Source organism: Stegodyphus dumicola, chromosome 1 (genome assembly GCF_044657685.1).
Source record: "Stegodyphus dumicola isolate Sdum_Otavi_A_Nest chromosome 1, ASM4465768v1".
Taxonomy (NCBI): domain Eukaryota; kingdom Metazoa; phylum Arthropoda; class Arachnida; order Araneae; family Eresidae; genus Stegodyphus; species Stegodyphus dumicola.
The window spans coordinates 107090244-107100361 of NC_140768.1; the positions used below are offsets into that span (position 1 = coordinate 107090244).

General features: G+C 31.4%; 1 protein-coding gene across 1 annotated transcript in view; it reads right to left on the bottom strand.

Moving 5' to 3' along the window:
* Positions 1-7872, bottom strand: part of LOC118204049 (arf-GAP domain and FG repeat-containing protein 1-like) — a 91136-nt gene extending 83264 nt beyond the window's left edge. Inside the window, exon 1 of the mRNA XM_085818949.1 lies at positions 7763-7872. The gene's annotated coding sequence lies outside the window, so the exon portion shown is untranslated. The remainder of the gene's footprint in view (positions 1-7762) is intronic.
* Positions 7873-10118: the final 2246 nt, after the last annotated feature.

Below are 10118 nucleotides of genomic sequence, written 5' to 3' on the forward strand. Positions count from 1 at the left end.
ACTTTGGGAATATGTGAATAGTTTTTTTTTTCGCACTTGAAAATTTATAAGCTTAAAAGTATAAACTGTTGAGCATTTACAATATTAATCATGATAATTTCTAGCAATTTTTTTCCAAGGTTTCAAAACTTTATCAAAATCAAAACACCGCGAGATGTTGTAGGTGAAAATTATAGAAAATAAATAGAAGAAAAATAACAGGTTGTCATTATTTATTGTCTAATTTCGTCCCATTTGAAAAGTTTATTGAATCTGCTTATTTTTACTTTTAGTTTAGTGAGGACTTAATTTCTAAAGTTAGATGTGCCGAAGCCCTATAGAAGATTGTCAGGAAAGTAAAATAGTAATAATAATAATAATTATGATATAGTAGTAATAGTAAAATAATTAATAATGTAAAACATGGTGACATGAATCACTTTTATATTCCTTGTAAATAAATAGTTGCCACTATTAAAGTTCCAACCCTCGTATAATACTTAGTACTGTTGCAAAATTTAAAAACTCCAAAATATTCGTCTTAAAGTTTTTAATGTGCTGCTTTTTATCATATAAAAAAAGTTAACCAAAATGTAAACTTGTAATACTGAAAACTTTCTCTCTTGAATAAAATTGTCACTACATAATTTCAGCGCAAACTAAATATTACAGTATATAAAAGAATATAGTGTATTGCCTATAAAATTAATGAGACTTACGTATTAACATAACCACCTTGGCTCAATTTGGATTTAACACACGAAAATGTAAAAGTTATTCATTGGATGCAACATGATGGTTTTCACAACTTTTTCTAAACAGATACCCAAATTATTAATATCTATCATAAGTTGGCTAACATTATCAAATGATGAAAAGAAAACATATTTTAGCAATTTGAAATATAAATTTTAATTATTAAATAAGGAAATCAAACACGTTCATCTCCAAATCTTTCTGTAATTGTTTTGCCCTATTCTTTTTCCCAAGCGGTTTGTTTTTACTTGAAAAAAAAAAAAAAAAAAAAAAAAAAAAATTAAAGAATTTCAGAGACAGCATCGCATAAACCTCAGCAGCATTGGCTATCTACCAAATACATTTTCTTTTTGTTTCTTTTAAAAATGTTTTGGCAAAATTTTGTATTCCTGTAGAATTCTCACTGTAGTTTTTTCCATTGTTGATAAATTCCAAAGCGCATATTTTAAAATTAAGGCAAAAAATATCACAATTTGTTCATAAAAAAAATGTTGAAACTTGAAATACAACAAAAAGAATGTATACAAAAACGACGACATTGCCCTATTAAAGGATTGTTATGAGCATAGTTGCCAGAGTGGGGCACATTTTAAAAATTTGACGAGTTCTGCTGAGTTGGTTGCAAGTAATAAATTAATAACATTGTAATATGTGTATTTTTATTTATAATAAATATCTGAACATGCTAATTATTTATTTGCCCTCTTATGTAATTTTGTTAAATTAGCCACTATTTATTTTACATCAGTAATCTTCAGACTAATTTTAAATTTAGTTTCAGTGTGAATTTCTTTTGTTCTCTGCTTTCTTATGTTTAAATTGACGTCATGTAAAGCAACATAAAAAATAAAACTATTAAAATATATGTGAAAAGCAAACAAATGTGCAGATATAAAAATTTATCAGTTCAGTTTCATAGATATTCTGTACAGTAATACCCCTAAGTTTATTAATAGGTTAGACTAATGAAAAGTACAACTTTACATACAGAATCTGTCAGAAAATACATATAGACTTTAACAGATGATATCTATATATTGGTTTCAAAGTTGAATTATCTTTATAATATGTAGTATGATATTTCCTTAACATGTTGGTACTCTCACATACATGTGACACGACAATGAACCAAAATGGATTTGGAGGAATTTGAGTGATGTTGTGTAGTACAAGAAATCAGTTAGGCTTCATAAAAAAAATTATGGCAGAATGCGCAGCAGTTCTCTCAGACATATCGACTAAACATTATTCAAATAACTGCTCAGTATTGTGCTATTTGTCTAGCTGTTAATGGTTACCGCTATAAAACTTTGAGCAATCTAAGTAACTGTAAAGTACATATTGATGAATATTATATTAAACCTAGCCTAGTGTCTGATATTTATGATTTAATTAACTTATAATTAAGTTCAATACTAAAGCACAAGAATTTTCTTTTAATATTAAAGTGTATGCATTTTTCTGATAGGCCCTTTATAAATATAGATAAATTTTAGTTTAATAAGACCGAGGGCCAGACCACCAGCACCCGAGTGGTAAAGTCTCTGACTACTAGATATTCAGTCCAGGGCACAAATGGTGCCGAATGCGCTGGCTGCGTGGGTGTTTTCATGGTTTTCGGCATATGTAATGTGTATAAGAGCCCATTTCTCTTTGAAAGTCCTCCACGAAAGCATCCCTCCTATTAAGCAGATAGCACTCGAGTGCTTTGCATAATTATATAAACCAAACCAAACCAAACGAAGGGCAAAAAAATTTTTTAGTAGAAAGGTATATGATAAAAAATTTTGTTTTCATTCATGTCAATATAAATTAGGATACTTATGTATTATCCCACCGATCATTTGTAGAAATTTGGGCTATGATAACCAAGCGCCAATTATTTCTATGAAATTACTAAAGGGTACAGTCATCCATAATTGGCACTAAATCATGCTACTTGGCCGGTCAAAGGGATAATATTTAAGAACCTAAAACAGTATTAAAATTAATACAGTGCACTTTTGTGGATGTCAATGACCTCGTATTTAGCGCACATTTCTAATTTGCATCTATGTTCTCCAAAGCCTTTTATCATTTGAGCAAAGGATCTTTTGTCAAACTTGTGACTATCATACATTTTTGTGGTGGATTTGAAACTGGGTAACTTCACGTTCCCTTAAGTAAGGGATGAATATTTCATAACATATGAAGAAAACATATATTTATTTTCTCATATGTTTTAACATATTTCAGTATTATACTCAAATATAAGACTTCATGCTATATTTAAAGTTTATATATATATTTCAATATACCAGAGCCTGATCTTTACATTAAAAAAAAATCACATCACAGGAAACTAAATTTGAGATTAATATTACATGCACGGTATTCAAATTTATATAATTTTAATTTCAGCTTCAACATTATTCATTTCCTAGATCAAATCTTAACATGGACTATTTATGTCCTACACTTAGAAATGATATGTTATGTCCTACACTTAGAAAACACTTCCTTCCCTGCAAAGAAAGAGGCCCACCAGTGGCGAGTCGCTGAACACTTGTAGTTCGGTCTGAGGTTCGAATCCTGCAAACAGGCTGGCTGCACGGATGCTTTTGTGGAAACCTTTTCTTTGTGATCACCTTTGAAACTGACTACTTCTCCTCAATATACAAACAAATTCTGGTACCGAACATCTTCTCTTTGAGATGATAAGCTCTACACAAAATTAATATCATGTAGAACTGCTGGTGGTCACCTTAGAGAGGGTTCGCTGTATTTATTAAAGGTCAGAAATTTATTCAAATATTTCTAAAAATGTAAATTAATCAACAAAATCTGGTATTAAGTACTCTGTTTCTGTGAGCATAATTAATAATAACTTCCGAGTTCGATTTAGTGTGTATGATGACTTATTACATTAATAAATGTCATTTGCTTGGCAGATATGAAGAATTTCTTTTGATCAGCTGTTTTGTTTGGAGGGTTGGTTTGGTTTGGTTTATTTGATTACGGAAAGCATGCAAGGTCTATGTGGAAGATATATCTTTGTGGAGGATTTTCTAAGGGGAAAAATTCTCATATCCATAATACAATTGTGGAAAACCAGGTTAGTTCTCATGCAGCCAGCCTGTCCACCTGGAATCAAACTCAGATCGAACTATCAGCCTTCCAGTCACTTTATTGCTCAGCTACTGTTGGGTACATGCACTGAAAACTGAATTCTAAACTAAATGTATAAAGAAAGCGATGGAAATTCACTTATCAACACTAGTTCTTATTAAATTAAAATACAGCATAAAATAAATTTATAAAGCTATTGAATGAAAATTTTCTGTTAACCATATTTAAGACATGTATAAGGAGTAATAGATTAATTATTTCTAATATTATTAAGTAATTTTCTTTTAAAGGAATTAAAAAATAAAACAAACAAAAGCTTCTTTAGAGAAATTATTCTTTTATTAAAAATCATATGCTACTGGAATTCACATCCCACTTTATCCAAAATTAAATAAATGCATCCTTAAGTGATAAATCAAGTTGTGCAGAAATATTAAATAGGAATACAATCATCTTAATTATTTAAAAAAAATGAATGTAAAAAATTAAGAGAAAAAAGCTTTTTAGATTATTTGCTAGAAATCTGACATTCTGAAAAATGAATACACGCACGATCACTCATATTTATATACATACACACATATTGATAGATATAATTCACATATGATTATATATTGGAAATATATGTATGTGTATACACACTCAAACATATATATACAAATATATATATATATATATACACACACGCAATATAGAGAGAAATTTTGTAAAGTTTGAGACATAAATTTATATTCCTTCTGGAAGTAAGCAAATAATACTTTAAAGGAAAATTTAAAAAATAGTATCACTAGAACAAATTTACATTGCAGTTCATTCATTCGTAACACCGAAGAGCAGAATGTAAATAAACGTCAGAAATGTGACATCATTCATGTGGGCGGAGTTAAAGGTGACCCTTATCTGGATTGTCATTGGCCAAACTTAAGCCGTTGTCCTAGCAGTGTACATTTTGCTTATATGCTTCCCGGGGAGTGAAATCATCTAAATCAATGGTTTCTAGTAGCTGGTATAGCCCTCGAAGTAGCCCTCGAATGTAGCCCTCGAAGTAATTTTACGCGGCGAGCGAATACATTTTCCGTAAGTTAATTAACATTACCATGACAAGACTTTGAAGAAAGGTTTAAATGTTAATGATTTTTAAGTCCAATTTTGCCTTATTTTTATTGTCATTAAGAACGAGTAACGCTTCAGAAAAAGCATCAGTGAAGATAATTAGTTTACACTTTCGTATTAAAAATTTGGAATGTATAGATTAGATTAACCTTTTCTGGGACTTGTCAAAGATGTCGGAAAATATCTTTACCTGCAAATTTTTGCAATAAGAATAATCACTTTGTTTGGGAATATGTGAAGAGTTTTTTTTCCCGCACTTGAAAATTAATAAACTTAAAAGTATAAACTGTTGAGCATTTACAATATTAATCATGATAATTTCTAGCAATTTTTTTCCAAGGTTACAAAACTTTATCAAAATCGAAACACCGCGAGATGTTGTAGGTGAAAATTATAGAAAATAAATAGAAGAAAAATAACAGGTTGTCATTATTTATTGTCTAATTTCGTCCCATTTGAAAAGTTTATTAAATCTGCTTATTTTTACTTTTAGTTTAGTGAGGACTTAATTTCTAAAGTTAGATGTGCCGAAGCCCTATAGAAGATTGTCAGGAAAGTAAAATAGTAATAATAATAATTATGATATATTAGTAATAGTAAAATAATTAATAATTATAATAATTAAAGTTAAAATTCGATTAAACATAATGATAAATAAAAATTTAATAAATTATTAATGGTAGATTGTTAAATAACATAATAAAATACTGGACATCTTCTAATTTTGGCTCCGGCTGGAATTCCAAATTAACTCAACAGGGCTTAGTTGAATTTAACTCTTGAATGTACGGTAATAATACAACGGATCAGAGAAACAAAGATAAACCAAACCTTTCCAGCACACCAATGAAGGTTAAAACAGTTAAATCGTCACCAGTGAGAATAAAGAAAATTTTATCAAGTGTACCAGAGTATGGAGAAAATTTTAACTGAGGATGCGTAGATATGCAAACAAAGACAGAAAAGTCCAGCACTTTCGGACCACATTCCCCTGCTCACAAAGAATGTGACGGGGTAGGATTTCTCCGAATCCGATGATTAGCTTAGAACAAATTAACGAGTGACGATTTTTGTTCCCTGTTATAGCGTTCCAAAAAATCTGCAGGTGCTCTTTTCCCGGAAAGCTACTAACGTTGAAACAAAAAATTCATCCGCTGTCATAAATAAATTGCAATTTCTGCAGCTTAAACTTTGACATGGGAAGGTTTTTCTTTCCTTAAAAGTCTGAATTTCTGTCCGACGGTTGGTTTCCCAGGGAAAGAGGGGCATGCAATCAAAAATTAGAACCGATTTTTAATTTAATTCAATTCTTAGTGAAATTTTTGAAGTCAAAAGAATTTTCTGTTGAAATTTTGCTTCATTTGTATTGCAAAAAAGTGCCGGAGTCTTCTTATTTAGGGCTTCGGTACGCTTAGATTAAAAATGAGATTTGTCTCAGAAATTAACACCTGTGCCAGGCTCCGGTGCAATTTAAGCTTTGTTAAAATTTCTTTAGTGGTTAATTCAGCGTATTAGAATTATTTGAAATAAATGTCAGTCTGAAAATTTAATATTTAGCTATCAATACATTTGAATTACAAAGTTGCAACCAGCAGAAATTTCTTACAGAAACCAATCTTTAGATTTCAGACAGAAAATAAATATAAATTGGTTAGGTTATTCAATTACGGCAAAGCCTCGAGGGCTACCTACCTAAGGGAAGGGATGCCTTCGTGGAGGACCTTTTAAGGGAAACTGACTCGTATACACGTCACACATGGGGAAAACCACGAAAACACCCATGCAACCAGCCCGTTCGCGGGATTCGAACCTCGAACCGAAATACCAGTGTTCAGCGTCTTTACCGCTCTGCCGCTGGTTGGCCTAAATGTAAATTGGAATTTTTGTCTCGTTATTATTAATGCTTGTAAATATTTAGAAAAGAAAAATTTTTAATTTAGTCTAAAAAATCCTTCATTTTGATTAGGGAGAAAAATGAACCCGTCAGCTGCTTTCAGAATGTGCTCGCAAGCAATTATAGTTTGAGAAATTCCTTTAAATTACACCAGGATTTCTTAAACTGTCGGTCGCGACCCCCAACGGGATCGCGAGACCTGTAGCATAGGGGTCGCCAAAGATTTTATCAGTTTTGATATTTCTTTAAGTTATTATAATAATTTTACAATTACGAAATATTTTTACACAATGTATCTGAAAATAGATAAAGATTAAACAATACAAAGGAAAAAACGAAAACGTTTCAGCGCATTCTGTTTATAATATAAACGTTCATTTTCTTTACTTTGTACGTAACCCTGTCATTTCGTCTGTTACTTATGTAAAATTTTCACATTGTTCTATGTCTTAAAATTAGAAATTAAAGTTAATGACTTAAAACTGCAATAGTACAATGAAAAAACTGACAGTTTCACTCACGCGTATGTCGGATTTGCGCAATGGGGCCCACAAAATATTTGTAAATATTATGGGGCCTGGGGGTCGCGAAAAAATCTCAGTGATAAAAAGGGGTCGCGACAGAAAAAGTTTAAGAAACCCTGAATTACACGAACTTGAAAGGGTTTTTAAAATAGTTTCCTCATTTATACGGATATAAAATTAATGTTTAAGCTAAACTGGTACGTTTTATTTTCTATGTTGCTTATTTCTCTATGCGTTTTCATGCTAATAACCTAAGATTTGAACTAGGATGATATCAATGCTAAGAAACTGCTTACCTACTTCGCAATATAAAACGTTACCAAAACTAAATAACGTTTAATAACTGTAAAATTATCACATGAGTATTGTATCGTAAATTATCACGTACCTTTGCCTTGACAGAAGCAAACCGTGTCATACATATTTTATATATTTTAAATTAAGTTTATAAATGGCAAACTAAAGTGCTAAATTTCACTAAAACCTGGAGACACGTATGTCATAAGCTGTTAAAAAATATTAGAAGACTGGCATGTGGTTTTGTGGGTGTAGCAAAATCTTAGTTCTCGGCTATCAAAAATAAAGCCACAGCTGTTACACGTAAAAATTCATCACCAAACGCCTCATACAAGTAAAATATCAGATTACGTTTCGCAACCTCAGGGTAAAGCACGTAAATTGGACGGGGCTGTTGATTTAATTGGGAGTTTCTCTCCCAGTATGGAGCAATTTCAAGTAGCGGTAGGCTCATTACACAAATCAAACGTTCTAAGAAAGTTTTCTAATTTAGTTTTCTCTCTAATGAATTCGTTCCCTGAGCACGAACGGAAATGGATTTGAGAAATAATCTATGCATTTTCATGAAGGCAACTTGCAGAAAAATTCCGGATAATCGGAGTCCTGATGGTTAGAGTTTTATGCTATTAATTATTAATTCTTTAGTAATTTAATATACTAAATATTAATTTTTGAATAACTGTTCGGTATTTTTATTTCATTTACGAAGCTAAGGAAGCAATATAATCCCCCAAAATTTCAGGTATCATATTTCAACGGAAATATCCATTTTGACCGTTCCCAAATTTATTTTGAATATTTTTTTGCATGACATCTGTGTGTGCGGAGAGAGTTAAAAACTCTTTTCTCCAAAACGTATTGTAAAATGGAATTTTTCGTGACGTCTGTACGTAGTTATCTTGCGTAACTCAACGTACGTAGTTACGTATGTATCTTGAGTAACTCAAAAATGATTAGTCATAGAACGTTGAAATTTTGTATATGGAAATGTTATAACATCTAGTTGTGCAACTCTTTACTTTTTACTGCAGTTTATACTGCAGTCGGCAAGTAATAAAATTATACATATATAATACCTCCCGGCCCTTACTTCATCAGGTTCAGTGTTCCTCCTTACTTGCTTGGGGAACATTCAATGACCTGACTCGGAACAGGGAGCTTACTAAAGCTATGTTCAATAAATGTGGGAAGTAGACAAGGTACTCAGGAAGGGTATACGAAACCCTTTATTTTTCTCTCTTTACAATGATTTCCGGACTTCGGAATACAGAGAACAACCACTTGTGGTCTGAACGTAAGAATATAAAAATATTAACTAAATTCTAACTAAACTAACTTTGGATTAATAAACAAGTGGCTACTTGAAGATTGGCCGTATATTAACAGAAAGGCCGTATGTAGTACAGAGAACTGTTAACACTACGATACGTTTAAAATTATCAAGAGGATTAAACCTCTGGCCATGAAGGCAACCAGCAACCGAGTAAAACTGCTAAGGCAAACGGCCTGCTTCTACTAACTCCTTCCTCTCTCTTGCTTCGCAAAAAGCCACAACTTAAGTACTTGGTGTTCGCAAGACAAATTTGCATAAATAAATTAAAGCTTTTAATTCTGGCCGGAAGTAGAAAATAAGAAGTGAAGAAAATAAGAAGCGGAAGTAGAATAAGATTTAAAATAAAATAAACGTGAGTAAAACTTAAGATCCTTACATACTTTCCGCCAGAGTTAATTAGTTTGAAACTGAGGTCTAAAACGACCTTGTTGAAAACTTTTAGCTCTAGAATCTAACGCGAGGCCAATCTTTTACAAACATTTCTCACTAGAAACTAGAAATTAAAAAAAAATCGTTTTTTACATTATCAATTCCATGGACAATTACTTTTCATCTGTACTGCATCTAAACAGAAGCTTTTAGTTGAAATCTGGTTCCTTCCAGAGCTGGAAGGAAAACTAGTTAAATGAAATGTTACACAATTAAATGGGAAGTAACATGAATATTTCTATTTCTCTTAACATTCTTATTTCATTCATGACTTTATTTAATTATCTCCCCGTGCTTCTGACATGTGTTGTAAAAGAAAACACCAAACACGAATGTGTTCATGTACAAGTGTTCAACACTACCGACTGAAATCAAAACACTAACGTGTTAAAATTCAACATAACAAGACCTCATAACACACCTTATATTCATCTCTAAACCCCGAGGTACTATTCTGAAAGTGGCTAACTCTGAAGTGTAGCGTCAGAGAGCCTAACTACATTCATTCAACCTTTAACACATATTCACAATAATTTTCTCTTTTTACAGTCACACGAATAAGTTAAAATTTTTTTTGCATTACTTTCACTTTTAACATATCACAGTATTTCTTAACGCTTAAAATAACAGTTCACATTGTATATAAGAACATATTAAGATGCCGTTAATTTTACGCATTTTAAAA